The following is a 10,911-nucleotide window of genomic DNA, read 5'->3' as shown; positions in this document are numbered from 1 at the left end:
ACAACTTTTGAATATATAATACAGTATCATTTACTATAGACACCATTGCCATGTGTACATTACATACCAAAACTTATGCATTTTATAACTGCAGACCTATACCTTTTGAGAAACTTTGCCCATTTTGCTATTAGAATATAGAATAGAATAGAACAAAAAAGGTATACTTATTGTTAGTTTATTTTTTGGTAGTGGTTATTGCTGATATATATATATATATGTGTATATATATATATATATACACACACACATATATATGTGTATATATACACACACAGACATATATTTATAAAATTTATTTTTCATCTCAAATTCATTAATATGTTTTAAATTTTAGAGTCAATATTAAACATAAATTGGCAGTTATCTTGTCAACACAGTCAATGGAGATACATGATTTATGTCCATGAGAATTACCTTTATCTGTTGAAAACTAAATGGTTGCCAAATGCTCCTAAATCATTATAATTTAATATAATCTCTTCACTTTTTTTTCAGTAAAATATTAACCAATATTAGGATCAGTGGAAAGTGAATACTACTAATCTTATTTTTTTTCTTTTAGGTCAGACAACATAAAATGAAAATTTTGAATGGCCTTTTTGAATAATATATTAAAAGTATGACTACACCTGCCTTAAGCAAGTGAAAGATTATTCAGACATTCTATTCAGAATGTTTTTCATAGTTCATTGTAGAGTTAACATGGAAAAAATACAAACAAAACAAAACCTTTCTGAGATGTATTACTCTGTTTCTGCACAGAGTTGATTTCAGACATAAACCCAATATGCCCAAAGGTACATGCACACACACGCACACACACACACACATGCTCATGCTATAGTGTATTCTAACCACCATATGAAAGTTATTACAAAATAGTCACGGGATGTAAAGTACAGATTGGTAATATAGTCGATAATATTGTAATAACTGTGTATGGTGCCAGGTGGGTACTAGACTTATCAAGGGAATCACTTCATAAGTTAGATAAATGTCTAACCATCAATCTGTACACCTGAAAGTAACATAATGCTGAATGCAGCTGTAATTGAAAAATAAATATTAAAAAAATAAATGTATAACTCTATATATATGTGTGTGTGTATATGTGTGTATATGTGTGTGTGTGTGTATGTGTGTATATATATATATATATATATATATATATATATATATATTCAACATGTCTTGCAAAACATTTATGTCCTCTTTTTCCTTTTCCTTTCTTTTAAAAGTCAAATGGTAGGTCACTATTAGTAAAATAAAGTACTTTTTCAACCTAAACTTATTACCCATTTTGTTTTAGTCATAGGGTCAATTTATTTAAATAGTCTCAACATTTACTAAATCCATCTTTGGAACCTCAGATACAACAATTCAATCATAAAAATGAATACAATTCTCTGACAAAAACAACTCAATGTTATTTAATATTTAATATATTCTGTTTTTCCTTTTTTCTGGATAAAGGTCTTTAATCAATTTCTGAATTCCTGTTTTGCTTACTCTCATAAAGTGTTAACTATTGTCTGAAACCAATTCTCTGTTCTGCTTACTTTTACATCTGAGTGCAACATAGAATTCTATTCTATCAAGGTTTTACTATAATAGATTTTTGTATTGATCAATGACTTTAACAGAGATAAGCCAGCCTCCTTACTAATAAAAGCAGTAGCATAACAATAAACCAATAAAACTAAAATAATCCAGTCATATGCCACATTAATAAAATTATAATGACAGTTTCCTTTCCTGTAACCAAGTACTTTTAAAGCAAAATACATAAAATATAAAATGTCAGGCTCTTGACTTTGCCATTATTTTCTTTTTTGAGCAGAATTAATGGTATACTTTTGACCGATGTAATCAGTATATAACATGCTTCTTTCAATTCTATATACTTGTCAAATTCAGTGAGAATTTAATAATTTGTGTTTATAATCAAGAGTTAAAATAATATACTGCAATGAAGGAGATAGTGTATATGATTTAAATTCAATTCAATGATGGCTTTATTTATTTATTTATTGCAGTCATACATTGAAAAAAAAAATTAAATGGTTCTTTTTAGTCCTCATCCAACCTGATTCTTCTTATACTAGAAAACCTGGATTCTTTACAGCTGAAGATAACTATTCCCATGTTCGATATAGAAAATGAACATTTTCTCTTCATATATATTGACTGTAGAAAACGTCTTGTAATAACTGTTAAAAAGAAGGAGACTGTCAAAGTATATTTATAGAGATTTGAGTCATAAAAAATTGTGATCTTTAAAAAGCTATCTTCCTATATTTATTTCTACAATTCATTATTTTTCTATGGCTGCCCTTGCTAATTCTACTGCACTGCTCTGTAGCAAATGACCTCTTCAGACAAATGCCTCTTTTGTTCTTTTTTTGGCCAATGTTACAGCTAATAATAAGCACAAATGATTTTCATCTTCAAAGTCCTTTATAAGCATAAATCCACTTTCTCAGCAATCAGAAAGGGGAAATTAACTATCTCCATTTTACAGACAGGAAAACTAAAGAACAAAAAAAAGGCTGAGTGCTGATGCCAAAGTACAAGGCACAGAAAGATATTTAAAAAGCAGTGTTATTCCAGGACAATGAAAGAACATTCAGTTTTCTAAAATGTCCAAATGACTGTGTGGATGTTCTGGCAAGCTCACATAGACTACCCGCATGTTATTCTATGTATCCTTGTATGTATTCTTCCAAAGGCCTGAATATTTGTTTAATCTGTATGCTTGAGCCCATAAGTGTTTCATGACAAATTAATGCATACCAATACGCATCATGTGCCACAAGGTATATATTTTCTCTTTTTCATACTTTTCTATGTAACTACATGTCTTCTTATATACTCTTTTACTCTTCAACAGAAGACATTATCTTTAATTTTGATAATTTGGTATTGAATGGAATGAAGGATCTATTTACTTCCAGGAAATACTTTGGATATTTCAAAAATATTTCCAATTGTATCTAGAAGTGTTGTTTCCCAAACTAAAATACTAAGGACCTAGACAAAAATGAATCAATCTGCTTAAAGAGGTTGGAAAATGACTGAGGCTTGCTATTGTATTAGACACATCAAGCCTCTAACATCAATTGGGTGAAGTATATGAGTAAAAAGGACATGAGAATAGTCAGGTTTTGTATTGGGAATAAGGTAAGAAGTACAATTCATTAAAATAGGAAATACAAAATAAAGTTAGAAGATGATGTTTGCTTTAATTTTAAACATTTATTTGAGATACAGGTAAACAAATATATACACACACACACACACACACATATATACATATACATATATATACACATATATATGTAGAAAATGCAAATTTAAAGCTCTATTTGAAATATGTTATGAGATGTATATTTGGAAGTCATCAACCTAAAAAGTGCTGCTGATGTGATATAAGAAACTATGATTATGTAGGTAAAATATGTAAAGTAATCAAAGAAGGCTAAGATTTGAACTCTGGAGAAATTGCAATATTCATGATATTCATAATATTCATGAATATTCATGATATAGGCCAAGAAGAGGAACACTCAAAGGGCATTTAAAAAGTAATCCAAGATTTCAGAGAAGAACTAGAAAAAAAATTTTTTTTCTGTCACAGAGATTAAGGAATTGGTGCGTGAGAAGTAAATTTGCCAAAAGTGTCAAATGTCATTTTGGAAGGAGACACAGCAACTTCTCAGAGTGCATTTATTTTCCAACTAGCAGTGTAGTGTGTGGGAGACATTAATTAATACCTGACTGCAGTGATTTCAAATGCCATTTCAGGTACCAAAATCAATGGAAAGCAATAATTATTATGACACCAGTAGTGCTATGAACAAGATATGTGTGTCCCCGTAAAATTCATTTAATTAATTCTGTTCTCCAATATGATAGCATTAGGAGGTTTGGGCCTTTAAGAGGTGATTAAGCCATGTGGGTGGAACCCTTTTAAAAAAAATTAATGTCTTTATTAAGAAGACATCAGAGAACTCTCACTCTTTCCACTACGTTAGAATGCAGTGAGAAGCTGATCACCTATGAATCAAGAATTGGGTTCTAACCAGAAATCAAATTTGACAGTGCCTTGATCTTGAACTTCCCATCCCCAAGAACTGTGAGAAAGACATGTCTGTCCATTAAGAGACCCAGTTTTTTTGTTTTTTTGTTTTTTTTAGAGTGAAGGGAAAGGAGGGCAAAAGAGAGAGAGAGAAACATCAATGTATGGTTGCCTCTCGCATGCCTCCAACTGAGGAACTGGCCCGCAACCCAGGCATGTGCCCTGACTGGAATCAAACCAGTGACCCTCTGGTTTGCAGGCTAACACTCAATCCACTGAGCCACACCAGCCAGGGAAAAACATCCAGTATATAGTATTTTTGGTATAGTAGCCTGAATGGAGTAAAAATATTTAAAAAATAGATTGTGAAGGTATAGAGAATCCATTGATAGAACCAATTCAAAGTCTTATGATCAAGAGTAGGGAAAGATTTCTCAAAAATTACTTATTTACAAATCAAGTGAAAGTTGATATGATTACATTAAAACTAAAAAGTTATATACTTCAGTAGTGCTATGAGTAAAGTAAAAAGGCATACCCGATCCTTGAAGAAGGTATAAGCAAGACAAATGCTCAACTAATGTTTTTTTTTATTTAAAGAACTTGTATAGACAAGTAATAAATATAACTTTCAAAAAAGTTCCAGATGTAAATAGTCAATTTACAATTGAGGAAGAGCCATAAATATATTCAAGTATTCCAGACATTTAAATGTTTTACAAGATCTGTCCAGAAAAAGTCAAGCCATTTTTAATCTAATGAGAATGGTTTGCATGACACCGATGTAACCAGGCAGCCAAGGAGAATGGACAGGAATACACATGTGTGAACAATGATGACTTCACTGTACTAGTCATCAGGGGCGTTAGGCGCCATTGAGTGAGCCTGCGTACTGTGCGGCTGTCACATTCAAAATGACTGAGTAGAGCAACAAATCTGCATTAAATTTTGTAATAAACTTGAACATTCCTCCATGGAAACTATTCTGATGATTCAGAAGTCCACAACTATGGGCAACTGGTGATCAGCAACATCACCACAATGCATCCACTCGTGTATCATGTGCCATGCAGAGTTCTTTTTGGAAAAACATCAAATTACCCAGGTGACTCAGCCTCACTACAGCCCAGATTTAATGCTCTGTGACTTCTGGCTTTTCCAAAAACTAAAATCACCTTTGAAAAGGAAGAGATTTCGGACCATTACTGAGATTCAGGAAAATACCACAGGGCAGCTGATGGCAACTGGGAAAGCTGTGTGAGGTCCCAAAGTGCCTACTTTGAAGGGGACTGAAGCCTCATTGTCCTATATATAATGTTTCTTAATCTTGTATCTTCTTCAATCAATGTCTCTGTTTTTCATAGTACTTGGCTGGATTCCTTCTGGAAAGACTTCATATACCCATTAATTGACACATTTAAATATCTAAAATATACCTAATATTTAGAAGATACAATGGGAATTTGCACATTGAAATTCACTGTTCAATATCAAATACATTTGGAAATACATATATTCTACATGATAACTTTTATTCTTATTTATTCTGGAGAAAATGTTGCATTTGTGCAAAAATAAATGTTTAATTTTTTTCTCAGCAGTATTATCTCTTATTTTGAAACGTGGAAGCAAGCAAAAATTTCTTCAGGAAAACAATACAGAAATTTTGACATATTACTTTGATGAATCTTTGTCAGGTTTTATAAGGCAGGCATTAATTTCAAAAACATCATGTCAGAAATAGTGAATAAAAAATAATATGCAGTATGATAATACATATATGCAAATATTTACTGTAAAATATTACTACATGTTTAAAGATATTTATGGACTAGAAGTGGTGAGAGATGAATGGCAATAACAAAAGTCAGATGAAGAACAGTGGCTCTATCTGGAGTGAAGAGAGAAATATAATTGAAAAGAGAAGCACATGAGGTTCAGCTCTATTTCTAATGTTTTATGTCTTTGATTGTTGGGTGACATGCATATACACATGCCAACATATACATGTTTACATGTTTACTTTTCTGTAACTGAAACAATAAAACTAAAAATTAAAGTAAGAATTAATAAGTGGGTGAAAATTTTAAAAGTGGGTGAAGGTGATCAAAAGGTATACACATCTAGCTGTAAAATAAGTCTTGTGACATAATGTACAACATGGTGATTATAGTTAATAATACTGTATTACATATTTAAAAGTTGCTAAGAGATTAGAACTTAGAAGTTCTCATCACAGGAAAAAAAAATTGTAATTATACCAAGTAACACATTAATTAGACTTATTGTGGTGATAATTTTACAATGCGTACAAGTATTGAATCATTATGTTGTACATCTGAAACTAATATAAGGTTATATGCCATTATACTTAAGTTAAAAACACAATAAGAAAAATAAAAATAGGAAAGAAATGGGAATCCTGGCATCAGGCAGCCTATGTGACATTTCTATACTGACATTAAATCTTGTGACCTTGAGCGATTCACTTACCCAGTCTGGGCATAAAGTTTCTTACTTTTAAATTGAGATAACAATAGAAAATATTTCATTGGTTTACAATGAGGATTATTAAAGTAATTATATGTCAAATGCTGAGATCAGTACTTGGTAATAGTAATATAGCCTATAAATTTCTAAGTGGACAAAGAAAGCGAAAATATGTAGAGGTAGTATGCTATGAGTATGGTGTGGTTTATACACTTGAGGAAAACACTATCTGTAAGTAAAAAGATACCAAATGTCTTAAAAATAAATCTTCTCACCTAAACATGTATTTATGCATTACTCTGAGCACAAAGCATAAAATGACAAATAATATAGAGAACTTATTCTTAATAAATGCACCTTTTAGAGGATTTCTAAATCTGGGGTTTATGACTGGGATTCAAGGGTATTTGATCCCATATTACTGAATGCAAAAAAAAAATTCATGCATGTGGTATCACATGAAAATTTTCAGAATCTGAAAGGAGTCAATGACCCATAAAACTTAATATACTGATAAATAACTTTCATGTAAATAAATAACTTCTATTAAGATATGATACATGGCATAATAAAAAAATGTAGAATAATGATGCAGAGAGGAGTGACCAGTTCACTCCTTGAGTGATAAGAGGTGTCCCAGTGGAAATTATACTAGCATTAAAATCTGTAGAAATTTTCCCCATGCCATTCTATTTACAAAAAAACAAAACAAAACACTCAAAATGAAAAGATGATATACGCAAAGACTTTTTATTTGGAAAAAATCAACTAGTTCCCTTGGACAGGGAGGGTTGCTGGAAAAAGGAGTCCGGGACGTAGACTAGTATTGGGTTATGACATGCTGTGAACTGATGACTGTCAGCACTCCTTCCATATCTCTTTAGATCTCTTGTACCCTGGGAAGTTAAAGCAACAGACTGTAATCTATTCAACTGAAGAAACACCCCTAGGTAAAGAAACAAAATCAAGTGTCCAGTCTATTTGCTTTCCAAGTAAATAAGATAAGGACATTTACAAGGAGGAAAAGGACTTATCTGTTTAATGTCTAAACAAAAGATCACTTATGGCATATGAACCTGTAATGTACGAGACATGCCTTCTAGGTGAGTGTCAGGTAAACTACTCACCTCTTTGGAGTATAAGATTATATGTTTTGTAATTTAAATGCTTTTCTCCCTATGTGTTATAACTACAGGAAGCTCACTTTGAGATATCATCTATTATTCTGTGCCTGAGGTCCATGATATCCCAGGCTTTTCTCCACTTGGTCAGAGACTTTTGATATTATGCTTCCAAAAAATTATTAGTAAATCTTGGAACTGGATAAGATCTTTGATTAGTATGCATATGATTTGACAATCTAATCCTTTGTGTCACACAGATTCCAACCTCCCACCTTACAGTCACAGCACCCTTGCCTTCAGGGAAAAATAATGCTCATGTATAAGCTCCTTGTGTCACCAGGCTGTAATGGGGTTTCTTGGTTAAAATTGCATTCTCCTTTGACTTCTTCCAATTCCCTGTTATGTTTCCTCATCAGTTTCTTTTGGTAGCAGTTTCTTATATAATTACTTGCATCTAAAACTTTGTCTCAGCATCTGGCTTTCAAAAACCTGACCTTGCATAATATAAGCTGTACATTATATAGTGAGATATTTGCACTTTAACATGACTTTTAGATGTACAAAAATGAAATCTATTGAAGGCTTTGGAATAGAATAATAATTTCAAAAGTCATGAGGGAAAGTTGATAGAAGAGAGTCGTGATACTTGTCATTGAAGAGGAAGTTACCACTTTTCCTTTTATTATTGACTTCTATTTCTTGTTTTGTTTTTCTTTTCAATTCTTCATGTCACGCACTGCAGTGTTCCTGAAGCTCAATAATATAAATACTGAATTTTCAGGACAAGTCAATTTTTATTAGGAGCAGCACCTTAAATCTGTTAAAATCAAACAAAGTGTGGTATGATCAGAAAAAATTTTTCTGGGTAGGATTCTATAAATGGCAATATATAAATTAAATTTGAAATCCTGTGAAGTACAATTTGAAAAAAGCAATTGTGCTAGGGAAGTTTGAAGAATATAAAACCAATAAAGTGCTATAATGATTGTTAGAATATCAGTTCATTGTTCCAAATACTTTAGAGACTTCTCAGGCTTAATTAAGATAAAATAACTTTCCAATACAATTTTACCTATCAACTTGTTCATTATTTCTAATTAGGTGATGGTGGATGTGAAGAAGAAAGAGAATATGAGAGGGACCTCCCAAAATGGAATTATTGTCTGGAGGGAGGGACCCTTGTAGTACAGGCTTCCCCACTAGGTGATCTAAGAACCCATCTGTATCAGTGGATCAGCTGGCATTATTGTGAGAGGCCGCATTCAGCTTCAGTAAATATTTTTTGAAGAATCTTTCAACACATTTGCCCATTCCATGATGGGTGACTTATGAGCACATCTGCCCGCACCACATTGAGTGTTCAGCAGTTTTTGACCAAAAATGGCATGAATCCTGTGTCCCATCTTCCATAGTCTCCCCATCTTGCCCTGAGTAACTCATTTTGTTTCCTAAAAAGTCCTAAAAGGGAAACATTTTGCCAATGTGGAAGATGTGAAACAAAAAAATGGCAGAAGCACTAAAAGGTATCGAATTCCATGATTTTAAAAACTGTTTTGAGCAGTGGAAAAAAAGTCTCAGTAGGTGTATTGCATCAAATGGCGAGTACTTTGAAGGCCACTGAAGTTTAAACATGTAAAAAGAAAACACACACTTTTTATAAATAAATTCCATATTTTCTGGGTCTTCCCCCACCCCCAGTAGAAAGCATAGAAACAAAAATATATCCTGGAATTAATTTCATACTAAGAATTTTAAAAATTATCTCAATCCAGTTTATAAAGACTAATGGAGTTCCTCCTATATAGTAGATTCACATGAAAATTTTAAGTCTTGGCTAAAATCTTCTAGAGTAAAGAATGAATTTTTCTGTATTAGTTGTTTAATGCTGTTGTTAGTGCAGTTAACTCCTGTGCACTCTGATAAAAACTGACATAATGAAATTTAGTTAAATTTTAACATAACTTTGAATAAGAAATCATAAGAAAACATATGCTTATTTGAAAATAAAAAGATGAAATTAAGAAAAAAAACATTGAAATAAAATGAGACTTACTAGTTATATAAGAGAAAAGAATATATATATTTTCTGCTTGGGTTCAATTATTAGATCTGATATTTAAAAGCAGTATGATTTTTGGTAAGATGCTTAAATATACGTCATTTTTCCATTCTCTACCTCATAGCATGGTTGAGGATACTATATATAAAGCACTTAAAATATTGTAAGGATTATATGTAAAGCACTTAAAATGGGGCTGCTATAGAGCAAAGCACCATTTAACTGCTTATTTCTGAATAAAAACAAGAATAAAACAAAGAATCAAAAGCAGTATTTATAAATGTTAAATGTAAAAATGTGTAAATAACACATAGATAAAATATCCTTAAACTTAAGTTCAAAAACTAAAAATGTCAGGTCTTAATGTTGACTTCTCATTAAGCAAATAAATACACTTGTAAATATCTAAACTCTTTCCCCTAGTTTTTCTCACTTTTGTCACTGGCATTTTTAAATGCTTATGTAGGCATATTGCTTCAAAATATGTTTATGGGATAATATGTCCACCTAAGCAAAATAATTTGTTAATATGTATGAGAAATATAAAAATTACAGAAGTTAATGTCAATTCCTACATTAATAAAACCACTAATTACTAAACTTCTGTTACGTTTCTGACACTATAATGCTCAGAGCAAATACATAAATGAATATGACAAACTTTTTCTGTCATGTAAGCCTTCCGTCTCTTAGATGAGAGAAATGCTTTTAGTTCCTACATGTTCTCATAACATTGGAATTGTGTTTTCTCCAGGGAAACAAAGAGATGAAGCTCTTCACCTTGTAGTTGGAAACAAGTATGGCTCTCCATAACTGAAAATCATTACACTGAATTTAATTGTTTTACATATAAATTTTAATTTGTCTACTACAAAAATAAACTGTGTAATATTTAAGAGCTTCATAAAAAAACACCCAACATATATGTTGTAGATGTCTTTATTTGGAAGCACCAAGAACATTTTGAAAAAAACATAAAATGCCTGTCATCACATTGCCCTTGATTTAATTTTAAAATTAATTCTATTGTATTTATGAAATGAAAGGTTAACTACTCTACCGATATTACTAAATGTAAACACAGAGGGATCCAATCTCTGTGTTTTCACATTTGTGAAATATTGATAGTTAACTAGACTTAACCATTAAGATTTTAT

Source organism: Furipterus horrens, unplaced genomic scaffold, assembly GCF_987537825.1.
Source record: "Furipterus horrens unplaced genomic scaffold, mFurHor1.1.pri manual_scaffold_12, whole genome shotgun sequence".
In the NCBI taxonomy this organism is placed as follows: domain Eukaryota; kingdom Metazoa; phylum Chordata; class Mammalia; order Chiroptera; family Furipteridae; genus Furipterus; species Furipterus horrens.
This window is presented reverse-complemented; position numbering follows the sequence as displayed.